This window comes from Papio anubis, chromosome 14 (assembly GCF_008728515.1).
Source record: "Papio anubis isolate 15944 chromosome 14, Panubis1.0, whole genome shotgun sequence".
NCBI lineage: Eukaryota > Metazoa > Chordata > Mammalia > Primates > Cercopithecidae > Papio > Papio anubis.
Window position 1 is genome coordinate 76452749 of NC_044989.1, and position 22805 is coordinate 76475553.

Genomic DNA, 22805 nt, shown 5'->3' on the forward strand with positions numbered 1-22805 from the left:
ACCCAGTCTCAGGTATTTCTTCATAGCAGTGTGAGAATGGACTAATACACTGGTTGTAGGAGTGAGACCTGTGTTTTCTTGCTGGCTGTTGGCCAGGGATTATTTTCATCCCGTAAGACACCCTTTGGTCCTAGCTTCGTGGCCCACTCACACTATGGCAGCTTATTTGGTCAAAACCAGCAAGGGAGCCTCTCTCTAGTTGGCTAATATGGGGTCTAACATAACACAACCTAATCAAAAAGTGTTCTTCCATCTTAGACAAATGTACGCTCAAAGGGAGGAGATTTTATAGGTGTGTTACAACCAGGACCCTAGCACAGAGCCCCACTACCGTCCCTGATTTGAAGGGTGAGAAGAGGATACGCCTTTGGTATGATAGCAACTACTGATCTTCTTATAATGTTTGCAGGAGAAATGTTTTTGATAATTTATTACTAGTAAAAGAAAAATCTTTAACAATCCATATTGTTGAACTGGTATACCTCTGTTTCTCCTAATAAGCATGAAATAGTCATTTTTCCTTTCTCACAACAGACAAATTTGAAGTCAAACTGTATATTATTCTTGTCTTCAAGACAAAAACAGAAAAATTTGAAGTCAAACCATACAAACCAAGACAAAATATTCTTGTCTTCAATATTTTGTTGTTGTTGTTGTTGAGATGGAGGCTCGCTCTGTCGCCCAGTCTGGAGTGCAGTGGCCGGATCTCAGCTCACTGCAAACTCTGCCTCCCGGGTTTACGCCATTCTCCTGCCTCAGTCTCCCGAGTAGCTGGGACTACAGGCACCCGCCACCTCGCCCGGCTAGTTTTTTGTATTTTTTAGTAGAGACGGGGTTTCACCATGTTAGCCAGGATGGTTTCAATCTCCTGACCTCGTGATCCACCCGTCTCGGCCTCCCAAAGTGCTGGGATTACAGGCTTGAGCCACCATCTTCAATATTTTTTACATTTCCGAATGATACTTTTGAGGATGAAAATTTATCATAATTTGGGAGTGAGGCCTAAAGGGTAATGAAAAAATGAAATATAAATTATCTACTTTAGGTTCTGTCTCTCCCCACCCACTTTGCAAAGCATTCTTCTTTTCTTCCCTAGAAGTTGGATTATGGAAGAGAAAATAGAAAAAGAGGAGAAAAAGGAAAGCAAAAGGAAAAAACAAGGCAAAAAATGATGAATAAAATGAGAAAATTAAAAATAAATTTAATACTCAATTAGGATAGGGAAATTTGTCCCCCTTCATGAGTATGCAGAAGTAGAAGGAAGAGAAGGAATTCTATACTAACAGGAGAATATAGATGCCATTCTCTTCACTTTGCAGCTGACCGGGACTATCACCCAATTGGGTGAACTATTTCTTACTGCTTCCCCAAGAAAGCTTTCTATACTATGACTACTATTTAAGTCTTGGTATATACATTCTACCTTAAAAAGCAGAGAGAACCAGGATGTAGAATTAGAGTTCTGAGGTTTAGCTCCTCTGGGATTTTATGTCATCTTCCTATTCCTTCATTTTACTAATAAACATCTATTGAGCTTTTTGAAGACAGCAGGAACTCAAATAAGAATTGTGTGGTCTTTCTTGTGAGAAATTCACAAGAGATAGAGCTGTAAATCAATAAATATAAAAAAGTCTTGTGTCACTTAATGCAGGTACTGTCTAAGAAATGCATTGTTGGGCAATTTCATCATTATGTAAATAACAAAGAATGTACTCACATACATGTAGGTGATATGGTCTACTACACCCCAGGCTATATGGTATATCTTATGGTTCCTAGGCTACAAACTTGAGTAGCATAAATGTAGTACTTGTATAGTACTAAATACTCTAGGAGATTGTAATACAATGGTAACTATTTGTGTATCTAAACATGTCTAAACAGAAAAGGTGCACTAAAAATACATTATTATAATCTTATATGATCCAGTTATATATGCTGTCATTGGCAGAATGTTATGGAGCATGTGAGTGTATAATGTTATACACACTAAAATAAAATGTAATACATATTGAAGTATGGGAAGTCACTGGAGGGAGTAACTCATATTTTAAAGGTGTGAAGACAACTATAATACAAAGGAGGCTTTTTTGTTCTATGTCTTAAAGAATGAAAGCGCTCTAAGTACTTTCATTCCTTAAAGTACTTCAAGAATGAAGTAGGAGTGGGAGTGGGTAGGAAAGAGACGGAAGCTGGTAAGTTTAATGCCCTCCCACAGTGTGATAAATCTCAAAGCTTGTGTGTAAGGAATCACCTTAATGAAGAGAAATTTTATCAAATAAATTAACAAAGGCAAGGTTAATTTGTGCTATTAAGAGTTCTTCTAAGCAGCCTATTCTTCATGTCCTAATCATATAAAGAGATAAGTTAGTAATCGTGAAAAATCAATCAGAAGGAAAGCAAAGCACATCAGGGAGAATGTTATGTTCCCTTCTGTTATTCCCTTGGCTAGACCACAAAAGAAATGAGAGTAGCTTCATCAGAGTAGATTTTCTCCTATATTTGTGCTCACTTAGGCAAGTGCATAGTTAAGTACTTTTAAATTTAATTGTGGAGACAGCTTGTTTGTGGTTTGCCAGAAGCAAAGCCACTGGAGATAGGAATTGTGATACCTGATACCCCTTTTATGCTCATGAAAATGAACCAATAATGCCTGCTAGCCTAGTATGGACCTTTTTAAAATCTAGTTGACATCACTGATCTCCTTAATAAATGTATGGTTGTTGTACATGACTTATTTTAGAGCCAAAGGAAAATGATAATACACTGAATGCATTAATCCATTTGACGTAGTATCTCTTTATAAAGTTGTTTATTGGTCTGATTTATGGAGTTAGATTTTGAAGACAATGTATGGCTGTATCTTAAATATCTGCCCTCATTATTTTGCATAGGCACAAAATTATTTTTATCATTATTTGCCTTCACATTACCTTTTTATTTACTTCTTTTTGACACAGAACTATTGTACAAGTTTAGTATAAGTTAATGGCAAAATGATTTTTTAAAAAATTCCCTGTAATCCCAGAAGTATCCTAAAATATATATAATATTTTATACACACACAAGATAGATGAAACTCTACATACTCTTTGTTATTTGCTGAGATTTTTAATAAATATTTTTTCATATATATAAAAATATAAATCTAAAATAGTGGTTCCTTACATTTCAGAGGGTCATGAGCCACTTCAGAAAGTAATATATGTCCAGGCATAGAAAATTCTGCATATAATTTCAGGGGGCTTATGGATCCTTTCTAAAGCCTAAAGGATTTCATGGATTTCAGAATATGAATTTCTAACTCAATTAATTATTTTTAGTTTATTTGTATTTATTTTCTGTGGTTTCTGAGTCCCATAACCTCTATCTCTTGGAAGTTTCCAACTCATGGCCTTTTCTGAAAGGATAAGATTAGATAAACATGTTTAATGCTCTCTCCTCTTTTCCAACTAACTGAATTTCCATGGACACATGACACAAGGGAGTTGATTGAGTGGCTGATCAGGAACCTATTTTGTTTTTTACCTCAGGGAAATTTGAACTCAGAAATGTAGATTCTAAATGAAAAAAGGCATGAGCCCTCTTATTGAAAGTGCCCTCAGAACAATACATAGAATAAATACAAGTAAATCTACAACTAAATACCTAGAAGTAGAAATACAAATAAAAAGGATAAAAAGAAAATATTAAATCTACCCCCCAAACCTTTTACCCACAGGAGAATAATAGGAAGTATATGGAGAGACATGTTAGTGGCAGCAGTAAATGCCCAAAGACATTGTAGGAATAGCCTTAAACTGAAAGCTTAGAATTTTGTTCCAGCCAAACTACAGACATCAGATTAGTACTACTGCAGAGTTTCTCATTCAAAAGCCAGCTCACCACATGTCATACTACAGTTGTCATCCACAAGTCAGCACATTCTGTCAGAGAACTGAGATAGAATTGACTTTATAAGGCCAGATACTTGAGGAGAACCTTCTACATAAAAGGCCAAAGGAAGCAAACCTATCAAAGAAAAAGAAAATAAAAGAAAAAATAGTGGTAAGCTAGAAACAGAAGAAATCACTTCAAAAATTTTAATAATATGATCATGGATAAGGAATTCTCTGGATTCCTAAACAAGAACAGGGTGATACACAAGGAACATTCCCATAGCAAGTGAACACTCTTAAATATTAAAAATTATAACAGAAGAAATAAACGTAATAGAGGGCTTACAAAATAAAATTGATAAAATCCCCCAGCAAATAGAACAAACAAAAAGAAAATACAAGAAATGAGATAAAATAATTAAATCAACTCAGACATTTTTAACATAGAAATAAAAAGAATGGAAGGACATGAGATTAGAGATTTAGAGGGTAAACAAGAAAAAATTTGTCCTGCAATTATTAGGACATTATAGAGTTATAAATATTAGGATGGTATAATTAGTAAGTACAAATAAAAGCCCAGAAAAGGACCTGATCATACATACAGAGTTGATAAAAGAAAAAGGTAATTCTATGAATGAGTAGAGGAAAGTTTAAACTCTTCAATAAATCTTTCTGTGATAATTTATTAGGCATAGAGAAAAAAATAAAATCAGATTTGTATCTCAAGTCACACATAAGAATACATTTCATGTGGTTAAAAAATTTAACTGTAAAGAAGCAAAACTTTAATATATGATAGGAAAAATATACAACTTTGGATTAGGAATTCTTAAACAAAACCAACTAAAAAGTACATTTTATTTAGGAAAGCATTGAGACATTGGACTATAAGAAAAAACTTTTATTTAAAAAACACCCTTAGTAAAGTCTAAAGACAAAAGAGAGGGAATATAATTAATACAAATGTCTTTGTCAAAAGATAGTACTCAGAATTTGTGTTCTACAAACAGGAAGATAATAAGTAGAACTAAGAACAAATTATATATAGAGGCAAACAGAAAAGAGGAAACCTAAACGTGATAACCATTTAAGAAGTTGCTCAAACTTAGTAAAAATCAGAGTCCTGCAACTTCAAAGAGCAGTTAAATACTATTTTACACTAAGCAAACTGGAAAATTATAAAATTCTGAGAATATTAAGTGTTGGCAAGGACATGGCTAAATGTTGACATCTGTTACTGTGTGTAAATATAGACTGTTTTAACATTTTTCTGTACTTGCCTGTTTTTAAAACATAATTCATATTTAAAATTTTTAAATGATTTTTTTTCTCATGTCTTGAGACAAGTTAAATATTGTAGGAACTATCTCTTTTTATAATGTTGTAAATAACTCTCTTTGAAGGCATCTTTCATTATTTAGAGCTAGTTTATTATTGTTTTTATTAAGAGGAGCTTTGTAATTTTTTCTTTTTAACATTTTGTTTTGGTACTTTTTCCCCTAGAAAATCCATGCATTCCATTGATATTTTAGTATTTTTTAGGCTAGAGTTGACATCATAAATTCTAATAATTTAAAGAATCTTGTATCTGGGGTTACATTTCCTTCCTCACTCTTATTACAGACTCAGGCTTGTTCTCTTTATTAATCATTAACTTTGTTAGAAGTTTATTTGTTGGCCTTACAAAAAAAAAACATTTTCTTTATTGTAAATTAATCCTATTCATTTATTTTCATTTTAATAGTCTTTACAGCTGTGCTGAACGATACTTCTCAAATGATGTTGGTTTTAATAGAACTGTTGAGCTTCACCCACATACAGGAGTTACAGCTTTTTTTTTTTTAATTACCACTACCTTATTCTAGCTCAAGGATTCTACTTCCTGCTTGAGTGTCTCAAGTCTCAAAAACTATGTGAGGTTCTCGCGAAGGGCAGTTCTAATGCAGCTCATTTACTCTCAGGGCATGGATGACTATCAGCTCTGCTGGAAGACTCATGAGAGGTAGGTATGTAGGAAGCTGTGTATGGGTGACCCTCTCAACAACAACGACGATTACTCACTGGCTATTCAAAAGCAACCTCCACTTAAAGGAATGCAGTGGCATACTGATCTTGACACTAGATTGAAGAAGCTCCCTGGCTGGTGACAGTCTCCACCAGGATACTTGGCTATCTCTACACAATGATTCCATTTATATTTTCTTAATCCTGAGTGGCATTCACCCTGTTCCTCTGTAGTGCAGACTCTTTTTTTTCTTTTTTCTTTTTCTTTTTTTTTTTTTTTTGAGACGGAGTCTCGCTCTGTCGCCCAAACTGGAGTGCAGTGGCCGGATCTCAGCTCACTGCAAGCTCTGCCTCCCGGGTTTACGCCATTCTGCTGCCTCAGCCTTCCGAGTAGCTGGGACTACAGGTGCCCGCCACCTCGCCCAGCTAGTTTTTTGTATTTTTTAGTAGAGACGGGGTTTCACCGGGTTAGCCAGGATGGTTTCAATCTCCTGACCTCGTGATCCGCCCGTCTCGGCCTCCCAAAGTGCTGGGATTACAGGTTTGAGCCACCGCGCCCGGCAGTAGTGCAGACTCTTGTCGTGCTGTTCTATTCCCTCCAAAGGTCACACTCCACTCACTCTCCTTCCCTAATCTCAGGTCAGGTCACTACACAGCCTTCTAGTCTGTAACATAAATTGTCATGGTAATAAACACCACAAAATGCCTCCTTCAGGACTTTTTATTTTTAAATATTTTTCTTAAAAAAAATTCCCTTCTGAAAAAAATCTTACAGAACTGCCTTTTAGAAATAAAATATTTCCGAATTTTAAAACAATTTTTCTTCACTGTGGGCATTAAGAGCCTATTTTGGATGCAAAAAAAAAAAAAAAAAAAAAAAAAAAGCCACACATTCAAACAAAAATAACAACACTCAATATTGACTATTCTTTTTTTTCTTTTCTGAAATTCTTCTTGAGGCCATGTGCATTTCTCCGATTGACCAGGGAAGGCTCATGTACAAGGAAGCAAAGGAAACAAAGGAAAAAAAAAAAAAAGCAACCAGTATTTCAAAACTCTTTTACATTGATCTTTTTAGTGTTTTATCTTTCTTGAACATTTTTTCTCATAGTGTCACATTTATTAACTCATGTAACCTCATAAGACATGCATGTTAACACAGAGGTCTGCTGCACTCAGATTCTGGGTTGAGTAGACATAGCTTATTTTTTATGACTTGGTGCAAGAGAGCCTTGTACTTAACCTCTTAAAGCCTCAGTTTACTCATTTTCAAATTTGGGCTGATAACACCATGTATTTCATAGCGTTTGTTTGTTTGAATGGTTGAATACAGAGTCTATTCAAGCACGAAACTTGAAGGCAGCTACCTGGGGAACACAAATTCCAAAGAGTGGACGTCACTGCTCCAAAGGGTGGAAGTTTGGACTCCTTTGTTTAGACAAGGTTTAGGTAAGCTTTAACAGAATTTCAACATCTTTCTATTCAAGGCTTAATGCATTGTTACAACAATCTGATTAGTTGAATTATCCTTTTTCTTTTAGGAAAATATATTTAACACTTCACACTGAAGATTTAACAGTCATGGGATCTTTGCTCCATCTGATCTAAGCACAGGGCAATAAAAGAGGTTGTTAATCTACGACAAATGTTAGTGATTAAAAGGGGAGGAGGCATGTCACTGCACTCCAGCCTGGGTGACACAGTGAGACTCTGGGACTCAGAAAAGAGAAGGGGAGGAGGCCTGGTCTCTGGTCTTTCCTAATCATTTACAGAACAATAACAGTGAGGAAGAGAGCTAACATATAATCTAAGAAGCAAAAGTTTCAATTATATGCTACATGACTCATCACAGTCATATCTCTCTCAAGGATTAAAGTGTTTTTTGGGGTTTCAACAACTTTTAAAGTTTGTTTATTTTCGCAGTTCCCCTTTGTCATCAAGATTTTTTGAAGAAGTCATCATAGGAAAACTCAGTAGTTTTGCCCCTTTTTTTTGTTTGGTGTTTTTTCTTTTTTCTTTTTTCTTTCTTTTTTTTTTTTTTTTTTTGAGACGGAGTTGTTTCACTCTTATTGCCCAGGCTGGAATGCAATGGCATGATCTTTGCTCACTGCAACTTATGCCTCCTGGGTTCAAGCAATTCTCCTGCCTCGGCCTCCCAAGTAGCTGAGATTACAGGCATGCACCACCATGCCTAGCTAATTTTGTATTTTTGGTAGAGATGGGGTTTCACTATGTTGGTCAGGTGGGTCTCAAACTCCTGAGGTGATCCACCCACCTGGGCCTCCCAAAGTGCTGGGATTACAGGCGTGAGCCACTGCACCCGGCCTCTTGCCTCCTTTTTCAGGAATTTAGTCCCGCATTGCTAGGAAGGCTTATTCCTAGAATGTCATGTCCCCCAGTGAGGGAGGATTGATTGGATGAGCTATGAAGCTGATAGAGGATAGGTTGGATGTAAAGCAACATGAAGAAAGTGACTTTGTAAATTGAGTCAGGCTAAACAGCTACATCTTTAATGAAGGCGATTCTTTATGTGACCATTGTTTTAGTCTTTTCAGTAGTACATTGACTCCATTGCAAACAAATAGCAGCAGTGAAAAGTAAAGCTGAGCAAAACATAACATATGATTATAATTCCTAGAATAAGTAATAGCTTTTGCAACCAAGTTCCCCAAGACCCAAATCAGCTGCTTAGCCAATTGCTCAGGAAGAGTCTTGGATCTGAAAGGTTAATTATTTGGATTTTCATATCTGCCATTAATTTAGTGGTGTTTTCTGAATCAGCTGAAATATAGACCCAATACTCATAGGTTTTATAAAGACTAAATGACATACATTTTAAAACACCATGCTGGTTTAAGGACCCATCTTCTCTCATCTTGTTCATCCACATCATCTTCCAAGAAATATATTCTAGTATCCCTAGTTAAGCTTTACCTTTTATTTGCTACCTTTTTGATCTTTAAAATTCAAATTTGTTTACATCTCTATTCTTCTGGCAGAACATTTAGTTTTACAGAATCAAAGTTTGTGTTTTTCATCTGTGTGACTCTCCCACCAAACCTGTGACGGCACCTAAACAACTATCTCATACTGGGACTTACTGATTTTAAAGTTTTGAACTTTTTGTTAGCTTTCCAAGAACATAGATGCTCATCGCAGACAACCCTGAAGGAACAAGAAACTAGAAACCCACAGACAATCATCAACAGTTATCATTTTACCATGATCACGTTAATTAAATATTTTAAAAATTGTTTCTATTGAAGAGAAGTACACTACTCAAAAGTGCAGAGCTTGATGAATTTCCACAAAGACCATCCTCATGTAACAGTTACGCAGATCAAGTGACTGAGCAGTACCAGCAACCAAGAAATCTCCCTATTCCTTCCCCCAATCTCTGCCCCATTTTCCTACTGTTCAATTGCTACTGTAACAAATTACCACAAGCTTAGTGGTTTCATTTATTTTCTCTTACAGTTCTAGGTTCAGAAGTTTGTTAGAGCTCTATTCCTTCTGGAGGCTTCAGGGCAAAATCTATTTCCTTATATTTTGTAGCTTCTAGAGTCCACCTGCATTCCTTGGCCTGTGTCCTCTTCTTCTATCTTCAAAACTCATCACACCAACTTCTGGTTTCATTGTCACTTAACTTTTTTTCTAACTTCTAACTCAAATGACATTCAACATTGTCATTTCATTTTTATTCAACATATTTTTCTTTTATTCCTCCTGTTTTCCTCTTACAAGGACTTTTATAATTATATTGGGCCCACCCAGATGAACCAGGATAGTCTACTCATCTCAATATCCTTACCTTAATCACATCTGTCATTCTTTCTGCTCTATGTAACTTATTCACAGTTCTGAGGATTAGGATGGGGTCATCTTTAGGGAGGCAATGTTCTGTGTACCACAGTGACCCTTAACATGACTTTTAATAATATAGATTTGTTTTTCTGTTTTCAAGGTTATATAAATGTACCCTTTGATATCCAACATATTTTATTCAACATTGTATTTGTGAGGTTATCCATTCTGCTGTGCATAGAAATAGTTTGATAACAACTTTCATTGCTGTATGATATTTCACTGTAGGACTATACTATAATGTACTTATCCTATTATTGATAAACTTTTTAATATTTTTTAGCTATTATGAATAATACTGTTATAATTTATCCTACACATTTCTTTTAATATGTGTATGTGTGTGCATGTTTCTGTTGCATATATGTCTGAGTGGACTTTCTGGGCCACAGTGTATGTATATGTTCAACTTTGTAGATACCTATAGCCACTTTTCTAAAGTTGTGCACTAATTTACACTTCTACTATCTGAGCAGTAGAGTTTCAGAGTCCACATTTTTGCCAAATGTGTATCAGTGTTTTTCATTTTAAACATTCTGGTGGATATATAGTAGTATTTTAATTTGCATGTCTATTACTGTCTAACATTTTTTGATATATCTCTTGTCCATTTGGATATCCTCTTTCTGTAAAGTATTCTTCAGGATTTTGCTCAGTTTTCTAACTATGATGGATGTCTTTATATCATTTATTCCTCTGAATTCTTCATATGCTGGATAAAAATCCTTCAATGGCTATATATATGGCAAATACCGTCTTCCATTCTATGGCTTGCTCTTTTGAATTCTTAATGGTACAAAGTGACAAATATAAATTCTTAATGTTAGAAATTAATTTCATTTTTTTCACATATTTATAGTGTTTTTTGTGTCCTTTGTAAGACATTTTATCTACCTTCCTCAGATGATAAAAATATTTTTCGGTTTTATCTTCCAGAAGCATTATTATTTTTTCATTTCACTTTTAAATCTAAATGAAAATTAATTTTGTGTCTGCTATGATACAAAAGTAAACATTTAATTTCTTTTTATAATAAATTATTTATTATAAATAATTTTTGGTCATTTTTGAGCCAATTTTGCATTCTATTAGTTATTGTGACTTTGTAAGTCTTGTTACCTAGCAGTATAAGTCGTTCGACTTTATTTTTCTTCTTTAAGATTGTTGCAGCTAATTTTGTCTCTTTATACTTCTCATATTTAAAATATTACCTTCCTTTGATGCCATTTCATCCAGCTAAATTCTAAGTCACCACTTTTTTTATTATTATTATACTTTAAGTTCTGGGATACACATGCAGAAAGTGCAGTTTTGTTACATAGGTATACACATGCCATGGTGATTTGCTGCACTCATCAACCGTCATCTGCATTAGGTATGTCTCCTAAAGCTATCCTTCCCCTAGCCCCCAACTCACCAACAGACCATGGTGTGTGATGCTTCCCTCCCTGTGTCCATGTTCAACTTCCACTTGTGAGTGAGAACATACAGTGTTTGGTTTTCTGTTCCTGTGTTAGTTTGCTGAGAATGATGTTTTCCAGCTTCATCCATGTCTCTGCAAAGGACTTGAACACATCCTTTTTATGGCTGCGTAGTATTCCATGGTGTATATGTGCCACATTTTCTTTATCCAGTCTATCATTGATGGACAATTGGGTTGGTTCCAAGTCTTTACTGTTGTGAATAGTGCTGCAATAAACATATGTGTCCATGTGTCTTTATAGTAGAATGATTATAATCCTTTGGGTATATACCCAGTCACGGGATTGCTGGGTCAAATGATATTTCTTGTTCTAGATCCTTGAGGAATTGCCACACTGTCTTCCACAATGGTTGAACTAATTTACACTCCCACCAACAGTGTAAAAGTGTTCCTATTTCTCCACATCCTCTCCAGCATCTGTTTCCTGACTTTTTAATGATCACCATTCTAACAGGTGTGAGATGGTATCTCATTGTGGTTTTGATTTGCATTTCTCTAATGACCAGTGATGATGAGCTTTTTTTCATATGTTTGTTGGCCTCATAAATGTCTTCTTTTGAGAAGTGTCTGTTCATATCCTTCACCCACTTTTTGATAGGATTGTTTGTTTTTTTCTTATAAATTTGTTTAAGTTCCTTGTAATATCTGGATATTAGCCCTTTATCAGAGGGATAGATTGCAAAAATTTTCTCCCATTCTGTAGGTTGCCTGTTCCCTCTGATAATAGTTTCTTTTCCAGTGCAGAAGCTCTTAATTTACTTATATCCTATTTGTCAATTTTGGCTTTTGTTGCCATTGCTTTTTGTGTTTTAGTCATGAAGTCTTTGCCCAAGCCTATGTCCTGAATGGTATTGCCTAGGTTTTCTTCTAGGGTTTTTATGGTTTTAGGTCTTACTTTTAAGTCTTTAATACCCCTTGAGTTAATTTTTGAATAAGGTGTAAGGAGGGGGGTCCAGTTTCAATTTTCTGCATATGGCTAGCCAGTTTTCCCAACACCATTTATTAAATAAGGAATCCTTTCCCCATTGCTTTTTTCAGGTTTGTCAAAGATCAGATGCTTGTAGATGTGTGACATTATTTCTGAGGTCTCTGTTCTGTTCCATTGGTCTATATGTATATTTTGGTACCAGTACCATGCTGTTTTGGTTACTGTAGCCTTGTAGTATAGTTTGAAGTCAGGTCGTGTCATGCCTCCAGCTTTGTACTTTTTCCTTAGGATTGTCTTGGCTATATGGGCTCCTTTTTTCATTCCATATGAAATTTAAAGTAGTTTTTCCTAATTCTGTGAAGAAAATCAATGGTAGCTTGATAGGGATAGCAATGAATCTATAAATTACTTTGGGCAGTATGGCCATTTTCATGATATTGAATCTTCCTATCTATGAGCATGGAATGTTTTTTCCATTTTTTTGTATCCTCTCTTATTTTCTTGATTAATGGTTTGTAATTCTCCTTGAAGAGGTCCTTCACATCCCTTGCAAGTTGTATTCCTAGGTATTTTTTTCTCTTGGTAGCAATTGTGAATGGGAGTCATGATTTGGCTCTCTGTTTGTCTGTTATTGGTGCATAGGAATGCTTGTGATTCTTGCACATTAATTTTGTATCCTGAGAGTTTGCTGAAGTCACTTATCAGCTTAAGGAGATTTGGGGCTGAGACAATGGGGCTTTTTAAATATACAGTCCTGTCATCTGCAAACAGAGACAATTTGACTTCCTCTCTTCCTATTTGAATACCCTTTATTTCTTCCTCTTGTCTGATTGCCCTCGCCAGAACTTCCAATACTATGTTGAAAAGGAGTGGTGAGAGAGGACATCGTTGTCTTGTGCCAGTTTTCAAAGGGAATGCTTCCAGCCTTTGCCCATTCATTATGATATTGACTGTAGGTTTGTCATAAATATCTCTTATTCTTTTTGAGATATGTTCCATCAATACCTAGTTTATTGAGAGTTTTTAGCATGATAGTGTGCTGAATTTTATCAAAGGCCTTTTCTGCCTCTATGGAAATAATGTGGGTTTTGTTATTGCTTCTGTTTATGTGATGGATTATGTTTATTGATTTGCATATTTTGAACCAGCCTTGCATCCCAGGGATGAAGCTGACTTGATCGTGGTGGATAAGCTTTTTGATGTGCTTCTGGATTCGGTTTGCCCGTAATATATTGAGGATTTTCACATCGATATTCAGCAGGCATATTGGCCTGAAATTTTCTTTTTTTGTTGTGTTTCTGCCAGGTTTTGGTATCAGGATGATGCTGGCCTCATCAAATGAGTTAGGGAGGATTCTCTCTTTTTCTATTGTTTGGAATAGTTTCAGAAGGAATGGTACCACCTCCTCTTTGTACCTGTGATAGAATTTGGCTGTGAATCCATCTGGTCCTAGACTTTTTTTGATTGGTAGGCAATGTGGTGCTGAGAAGAATGTATATTCTGTTGATTTTGTGTGGAGAGTCCGGTAGATGTCTATTAGGTCTGCTTGGTCCAGAACTGAATTCAAGTCCTGAATATCCTTGTTAATTTTCTGTCTCATTGATTTGTCTAATATTGAGAGTGGGTTATAAAGTCTCCCACTGTTATTGTGTGGGAGTATAAGTCTCTTTGTTGGTCTCTAAGAGCTTGCTTTATGAATCTGGGTTCTCCTGTATTGGGTGCACATATATTTAGGATAGTTAGCTCTTCTTGTTGCATTGATCCCTTTACCATTATGTAATGCCCTTCTTTGTGTTTTTGGATCTTTGTTGGTTTAAATCTGTTTTATCAGAGATTAGGATTATAACCCCTGCTTTCTTTTGCTTTACATTTTCTTGGTAAATATTCCTCCATCCCTTTATTTTGAGCCTATGTGTGTCTTTGCATGTGAGATGGGTCCCCTTAATACAGCACACCAATGGGTCTTGACTCTATCCAATTTGCCAGTCTGTGTCTTTTAAATGGAACATTTAGCCCATTTACATTTAAAGTTAATATTGTTATGTGTGAATTTGATCCTGTCATTATGATGCTAGTTGGTTATTTTGCCTGCTAGTTGATGCAGTTTCTTCACAGTGTTGATGGTCTTTACAATTTGGTATATTTTTTCAGTAGGTGGTACTGGTTTTTCTTTTCCATATTTAGTGTTTCCTTCAGAAGCTTTTGTAAGGCAGGCCTGGTGGTGACAAAATCTCTCAGCATTTGCTTGTCTGTAAATGATTTTTTTTCTCCTTTGCTTATGAAGCTTAGTTTAGCTGGATATGAAATTCTGGGTTGAAAATTGTTTTCTTCAAGAATGTTGAATATTGACCCCCCACTCTCTTCTGATTGTAGGGTTTCTGCAGAGAGATCCACTGTTAGTCTGATAGGCTTCCCTTTGTGGATAACCCAATCTTTCTCTCTGGCTGCCCTTAACAATTTTTCCTTCATTTCAACCTTAGTGAATCTGATGATTATTTGTCTTGGGGTTGCTCTTCTCAAGGAGTATCTTTGTGGTGTCCTCTGTATTTCCTGAATTTGAATGTTGGCCTCTCTTGCTAGGTTGGGGGAAGTTCCCCTGGATAATATCCTGAAAAGTGTTTTCCATCTTGGTTCCATTGTCCCCATCACTTTCAGGTATACCAATCAAACATAGGTTTGGTCTTTTCATGTAGTTTCATATTTATTGGAGGCTTTGTTCCTTTTCATTTTTCTTTCTCTAATCTTGTCTTCATGCTTTATTTCACTAAGTTGATCTTCAATCTCTGATCCTTTCTTCCGCTTGATTGATTTGGCTATTGATACTGTGTCTGCTTCACGAAGTTCTCATGCTGTGTTTTTCAGCACCATAAGGTCATTTATGTTCTTCTCTAAACTGGCTATCCTAGTTAGCAATTCATCTAACATTTTTACAAGGTTCTTAGCTTCCTTGCGTTGGGTTAGAATATGCTCCTTTAGCTCAGAGGAGTTTGTTATTACCCACTTCTGAAGCGTACTTCCATCAATTCGTCAAACTGATTCTCCATCCAGTTTTGTTCTCTGCTAGTGAGAAGTTATTATCCTTTGGAGGAGAAGCAGCATTCTGGTTTTTGGAATGTTTAGCCTTTTTGTGCTGGTTTTTCCTCATCTTTGTGGATTTATCTACCTTTGGTCTTTGATGTTGGTGACCTTCAGATGTTTTTTTTTTGTTTGTTTTTGTTTTTTTTTTATGGACATCCTTTTTGTCGATGTTGATCATATTCCTTTCTGTTAGTTTTTCTACTAACAGTCAGGCTCCTCTGCTGAAGGTCTGCTGGACTTTGTTGGAGGCCCACTCCAGACCCTGTTTGCTTGGGTATCACCAGTGGAGGCTGCAGAACAGTAAAGATTGCTGCTTGTTCTTCCCTCTGGAAGCTTTGTCCCAGAGGGGCACCCGCCAGATGCCAGCCGGAGCTCTTCTGTATGTGGTGTCTGTGGACCCCTGCTGAGAGGTGTCTCCCAACCAGGAGGCATGGAGGTCAGTGACCCACTGAAGGAGGCAGTCTGTTTCTTAGCAGAGCTCAAGCACTGTGCTCGGAGATCCACTGCTCTCTTCAGAGTCGGCAGGCAGGAACATTTAAGTCTGCTGAAGCTACACCCACAGCTGCCCATTCCCCCAGGTGCTCTGTCCCAGGGAGATGGGAGTTTCATCTATAAGCCCCTGACTGGGGCTGCTGCCTTTCTTTCAGAGATGCCCTGCCCTGAGTGGAGGAATCTAGAGAAGCAGTCTGGCTACAGCGGCTTTGCTGACCTGTGGTGGGCTCTGTCCAGTTCAAACTTCCTGAGGGTTTGTTTATACTGTGAGGGGAAAACTGCCTACTCAAGCCTCAGTAATGGTGGATGCCCCTCCCCCCACCCAGCTGGAGTGTCTCAGGTCAACTTCAGACTACTGCACTGGCAGTGAGAATTTCAAGCTAGTGGCTTTTAGCTTGCAGGGCTCCATGGGAGTAGGATCCACTGAGCTAGACCACTTGGCTCCCTGGCTTCAGACCCCTTTCCAGGGGAGTGAATGGTTCTGTCTAACTCACATTCCAGGTGCCAGTGGGGTATGGAAAAAAAGAAAAAAGAAAAACCTACAGCGGCTAGCCCAGTGTATTCCCAAATGGCCCTCCAGGTTTTTGCTTGAAACCCAGGGCCCTGGTGGTATAGGCACCTGAGGGAATCTCCTGGTCTGCGGGTTGCAAGGACCCTGGGAAAAGTGTAGTATCTGGGCCGGAATGCACTGTTACTCATAACACAATCCCTCATGACTTCTCTTGGCTGGGGATGGAGTTCCCCAACCCCTTGCACTTCCTGGCCGAGGTGATGCCCCACCCTGCTTCAGCTTGCCATCCGTGGGCTGCACCCACTGTCTAACCAGTCCCAGTGAGATAAGCCAGATACCTTAGTTGGAAATGCAGAAATCACCCACCTTTTGTGTTGATCTCACTGAGAGCTGTAGACCGGAGCTGTCCGTATTTGGCCATCTTGCCAGCCAGAGGCCCACTTTTTTTTTAAGACAAAGTTTTAGGTAGAGATTCTGAACACACTATTTTCATTTTCTTATCTCCATTTAATACTAGTATGACTTCTTTCCATTACACTGCATACCCTCCCTCTAATATACTAGATTTCTTGAGCACCTGTTGAAAAATCCAGTGGTCATTCTTCTTTCTTCATTTTATTTAAACTCTCAGAAACATCCAAAAGAGTTGACCATTTTCTGCTTCTTGAAATGCTCTTTTCTTTTAGATGTTAGAATCCCCAACCCTGCCTCAAGTTCCTTCTACCTCACATGCTGTTTTGTGGAGTCTCTTTTGCTTTAGTTTCTCCTCTATTGGACCATAAATGTTAGCATTTTCCAGAGCTGGCTTTCATGCGTTTTCTAGCTATTTTTAATCATTAATTATAATGTGAGTTATTGCTTTGAGATTATTTTATAATGTTAAGGAAGTTCTTGACAGGAGTGGTGTTAAATTATATCAAATTATTTTCAGCAGTATTACACATGCAAATTTAAGCTAGAATAAGATACCATTATATATCCACCAGAATGGGTAAAACGGAAAACACTGACAAATACAAAGTGTTGACAAGGGTGTGAAGCAATTAGAACTCTACTACCTTGTTGATGAAAGTGTGCATTTGCATATAAACTTCAAGGTTTCCAAAGTAACATTTTTCTCCTCTTTTCTCTCTCCCTTCCTTCTGGAACTCTAAGTACACCTATGTTAGACTTTTCTATACCTCCTGTATCTCTTATTTTTAAATATATTACCTATCATTTTTGGTATCCATTCTTCAGCCTACACAATTTCTTCTTGCCTGGACCCCAGTTTCCTAATTCTCTCTGCTTTCTCTTACTTGTGGTTAAATATAATTATTAAGTTTTTAACTTGAGGATTTTATTTCTGTAAAATTTTTATATAAATGTTTCCTTGATTCCATTTCTATGGAAGAAATTCTCCATTTTTCTCTTTTATATTTTTGAACAAAAGTAATCAAAAATAGATACTATACTCTGGAGATGATAATCAAAAATTTTAAAGTTCTGAGCCTAATAATTCTTATATCTGAATATCTTGTTGGTCTGTTTCTGTTATCTTTTTCTCTCCTTTTATCTTGGATTGCCTGTGTGTGTGTTTGTGTTAAATTCAATATTGGACTTCATTGTAACAAACTTTTGTGAATCCAGAGGGTATCTCCTCCAAAGCTGACTTATTTTTGGTTTTGGTGGTCAGTTTAGCAAGACAGGATAGATCACTTTCATCCTTTCTGGGACTGAACTCTTCCAAACTGAGTTTATACCTTTGCAGTTTCAACTGAGATCTTGGGGTTTTAACAAGTTTTCCTCCTCATTGGAAAACCTTGATCTCCATTTTCTTTTCTCTCTCTCTCTCAGACTGAGCCTTCCTTTGTCCCCCAGGCTGGAGTGCAGTGGCGTGATCTCAGCTCACTGCAGTCTCCGCCTCCCGGGCTCAAGCAATTCTTCTGTCTCAGCCTCCCGAGTAGCTGGGGCTACAGGTAGGCACCACCACACCCAGCTAATTGTTGTGTTTTTTGTAGAGACAGGGTTTCAACATGTTGGTCAGGCTGGTCAGGAACTCTGGATCCCAGGTGATCCACCCACCTCAGCCTCTCAGAGTGCTGGTGAACTCCAATTTTTCTCACAACATCACTGTGGCTCTTCCCGAAGCTTTTCTTTTATTTTTAACTTGGTAGTTGCTACTTTCTGTTGATTTAATTTTGGGCATTTGTGCAGCTTACAATTCAGCAAATACCTCAAGCTGTAAAATGGTACAGAATGTTATATTTTCACTCTACTTTCTTCTTTCTCAGATGTTGACCCTCTCAGTCTGGCTGTTGTGGTAACTCTGAGCTCTATTTGTCTTTCCAGTTGCAAACAACTGATGAATTTTGGTTTGCCTTTTTGTCTCTTAACTACTGCCTTTGGCTCAGCACTATGAATACTTGACCCTGCTGTTCTTAGGAATAAGCAAAGACGTTGAACTAAAAAGCATCTTGAAAGGTCAGGCTCACATTAAAGTGTTTTTTCTTTTCCCCTCAGCATCTTGGATCCTCAAATCTTCGCTGCCGTGGTAGCTCTCCAATGCCTTCACATAGATTTTTTTTTTTATACCAGATTTTTGTTTGTTTTGGTGGGAGGTTCTGCTATAAGCTGGTTTGTGCCTGACTTAGAAGTCCTTAACTTATTTTTGTGTATTTTTCCTGAAACTAATTGGGGTACATAATGAATATAAGTTTTGATGTATTTGTCTATTTCAGCATTATGTTGCAAGCCTTTCTCATGTCATTACACATTTTAGAAACCTAATTTTAATACCTGCGTTATATTGTATATATGAATAACCCATGATTACTATTTCTTCAGGATTAGTCTTTGCTTGGACTCCAAGTTTAACAATTAAAAATAATTATAGAAATAGCATTGTCCAGTTGTAAGAAATATTCATGAAATGTCAGGTTTGAGTTGTAATCATAGCGATCAATAAAACTTGCATTCTTACTATGAACTTAGGTCACTATGGTAGTTGCTGTAGGGAATTCAAAATATGAAAATGAGTGATTCCTCTCCTTCAGGCAACATGATTTGGAGAAATGAAGGATAGATTTAGAAAACTGGTCCAAATTAGCTTTTCATCAAAACTTCATGAATGATACATATAATAAGAATGGGAATGTTCAAAGGAGAAAGAGACTATTAGGCATGAAAGGGCAGGAAAAGTGTTTTGAAGTCAATACAATCTGCATTGGATTGGAATGTATTGAATGGAGTGAGGGAGAAAGACCTATTTAATTATTTTCTAGTCCCTTTTCTTATTTTTCACTTAGGTTGTTTTGAAAGTACTATTCCCAACACACCCACGTTTGCATTTTCCTCTGTCTGAAAAAATTATCATTGATGGATTTTTCATGGTCTATAAATCTGTTTCAGTTGAATAAATACATTTAACCTAAGATACTGGATCACAGAAAGTTTGCTGACAAATTGCATAGCTGATAACCCTGTATATGTAAATATAAGGACAGTAGAGTTTTGCTTTGCCAACTTGAAATAAGAAAAGTTTATGATCCTTATTTTCTCACCTACCTGGAGACAAAGCCAAGATATGCATATGAGCAACTGACTAACAGCAATTTTTTGAAAAGAGATAGTTCACCAAGGCAGAAAATCTCCAAAACCATCAGTGAACAAGAATGTATCAAAAACTTGCATATATATTATTTTATTTAATTGCCACATTACATTGTAGAAATAGACATTATTATTCTACTTTTAATGTTAGAAAACTGTTCAGACTACTGGAAAATAATGAAGCTTCACTTGAAATCTGTCTGAAGTTAAGAACATGTTATTTCTAGTAAAACATTAGTAACTCAGTTCTATTAATAAAACCATATATAAAATAAAACCCTTTGTATCATTTCAGGGTAAGTCTGTAAATTCAGCAAAAGGTTGCCACATATGTAAATTATCCAGTAAATATTAGCACACATACTCATTTAACCATGCATGTTTATTCACACTGTTGAAACTCAGGACTTCTGCATTAAATTGATTTTCTAAATCATTTGTATGAAAGGGTATCAAAATGTCTACAAAGGGTTCTGGCAGGACAACCCTAAGGGCTGAGATAGGGTACTTCCCTTTTGCTCTGCCACTGTTAACCTCAATAGAGAATATAGTTTATAGCTTTGTCCTGAGGCACAATTAACATATAATAAATATTTTTATCTTTGCTGATACCCAATGCGGGTAAGGTTGCAGATACATACACTTTGCTGGCGCAGTGTGAATTGGTTCAGTACTTATAAAAAGTATACATAAATATTCAGTCAAGAAACATAGAAAAGCTTATTCTTTTTGACCCAATCATTATACTCCTGGGAATGTACTCTAAATAATTTAACAATTATTGAAAAAGCTATGCAATATTACGCTCTTTTAGATTGCAAGGAAGAGACATACTCAGGTTATCTAAGGTGAGGGGGCTATTATAAATCTGTGAAGGCAAAGAAGCCCAGAAGACCCTTTCAGCAGCTGGGAAGCCTGGAGAGCTGGAGCGACCTTCATCACCTTTCTCAACAGAAACTCCAGTAGCTCAGCAACATCTCTGGTAGACTGTCTTTCATAAAGACTCATCTATTCCTCCTGACTTTACTGCCTCAGCTTCTCTCTCTAATATTGCCCCAGTATTGGAATTTAACATTTCCTCTGCTAAAGTGTGTTTATATTTAGTGGCAATAATAATGATAATAACGCTATAATAATAAAAAGCTATAATAATAACTACCTTCTTACGTTATTTATTTCTTTTGAGACATGATCTCACTCTGTCACCCAGGCTGGAGTGCAGTGGCACTATCACAGCTCACTGCAGCCTCAACCTTCTGGCATCAGGTAATCCTCCCATCTCAGCCTCCTGGGTAGCTGGGAATACAGGTGTATGCCACCACACGCAGCTATTTTTTTTGTATTTTTTGAAGAGACAGGGTTGTGCCATGTTGCCCAGGCTGAACTCCTGGGTTCAAGGGATCTGCTCACTTCAGTTTTCAAAAGTGGTGGAATTACAGGTATGAGCTACAGCACCTGGCCAATAGCTAGCTTCTTTTGGCAGCTTTCTATCCATCAGTATGATTGTCATAACTTCACTCATTTAATTTTCATAGTACTCTTAGGAGGTAATTCCATTATTACCATTTTATCATTGGGGAAAGTCAGGCACTGAATAGTTGGTCAATATGAAACAATTCTCCCAGCTAAAAATTATGGCATTAAGATTCAAAGCTAGGAAAGTATTCAATTTATTGAATTGAGAATAATACAGATATTGAGAATAATACAGATATTCTTGAGAAACAGCACCAGTTGAGAATAATACAGATATTCTTAAGAAACAGCACCAGTGTGGAATATACACCCATTGAGATAAATGGGATCACTCAAGAAGAGAATATAAAGAGAAAAGAGGGAAAAGAGTGAGCTCTAAAAATATGACAACATTTAGAGGCACAATAGAAGAGAAGCAATAGCATAAGAGACTTCACAGGAGCAGCAAGCAAGGTAGATGAAACGAGTGAGGGTTCTTCTAGAAACTAAAAGGAAAGAGCATTTCAAAAAAAAAAAAGTAGTTCATTGTTTTGAATACTTTCAATATATCAAACAAGATGAAGAAAGAAGTGTGGCTATTGAATTTTTCTTTTTCTTTCTTTCTTTCTTTCTTTTTTTTTTTTTTTTTTTTTGAGACAGAGTCTCACTCTGTTGCCCAGGCTGGAGTGCAGTTGCACTATATCTGCTCACTGCAAGCTCCACCTCCCGAGTTCACACCATTCTCCTGCCTCAGCCTCCCAAGTAGCTGTTACTACAGGCACCCACCACCACGCCCGGCTAATTTTTTGTATTTTTAGTAAAGACGGGGTTTCACCATGTTAGCCAGGGTGGTCTCGATCTGCTGACCTCGTGATCTGCCTACCTAGGCCTCCCAAAGTGCTGGAATTATAAGTGTGAGCCACCGCACCAGGCCGGCTATTGAATTTTTCAGCTGGATGATCACTAATCTTTATTTAGAGTAATGTCAGTGTAATGGAAAGAAAAGTCATAATAGAGTGTAGTGGAAATAAGGAAGTGGAGAGAGTATGCAGCAGCTCCTCTTAGGAATTTGGGTAGGAAATAAAGTAGGGACATGGAATGGTAGCTAGAAGAGAAACTGGTATCAAAGGGGGGTATATTTTTAAATACAGCAGGAAGAAATTGGAGTGTTTCTTCCTGTGTGTCCTTGGAAATGATTCAGTAGAAGAGAGACAAAGGAGACAGATGAGAGAAAAAAGGGTGACTGAAAATTTAAATCTTTAGAAGGCAAGTGGAGAAGGGAGGCAGAACACAGAAGTTCTAACTTCTGTATAGGAATAACACCTTCATTACAGTAATAGAAATGAAGAAGAAGATGAATATAGAGACAGGTATAGGAAGGTGAAGACTTTGCTTATGTTATTTAATTCATAATGCATGAAGTGAAGTCATTCATTAAGGAAGGAAATGGACACTTTGAGAGTTTGGGGTCAAAGCTTTATAGCAATGAGGGTAATTAGCAAAGAAGTGCTAATAACA

The 22805-nt window shown here is 36.9% G+C and overlaps 1 long non-coding RNA gene across 1 annotated transcript; it reads left to right on the forward strand.

Moving 5' to 3' along the window:
* Positions 1-893: 893 nt before the first annotated feature.
* Positions 894-21034, forward strand: LOC116270302. Its single transcript, XR_004178317.1, has 3 exons — positions 894-5883; positions 7219-7334; positions 20647-21034. It is a non-coding gene; the product is annotated as an uncharacterized LOC116270302 (long non-coding RNA).
* The last annotated feature ends 1771 nt before the right edge of the window (positions 21035-22805 follow it).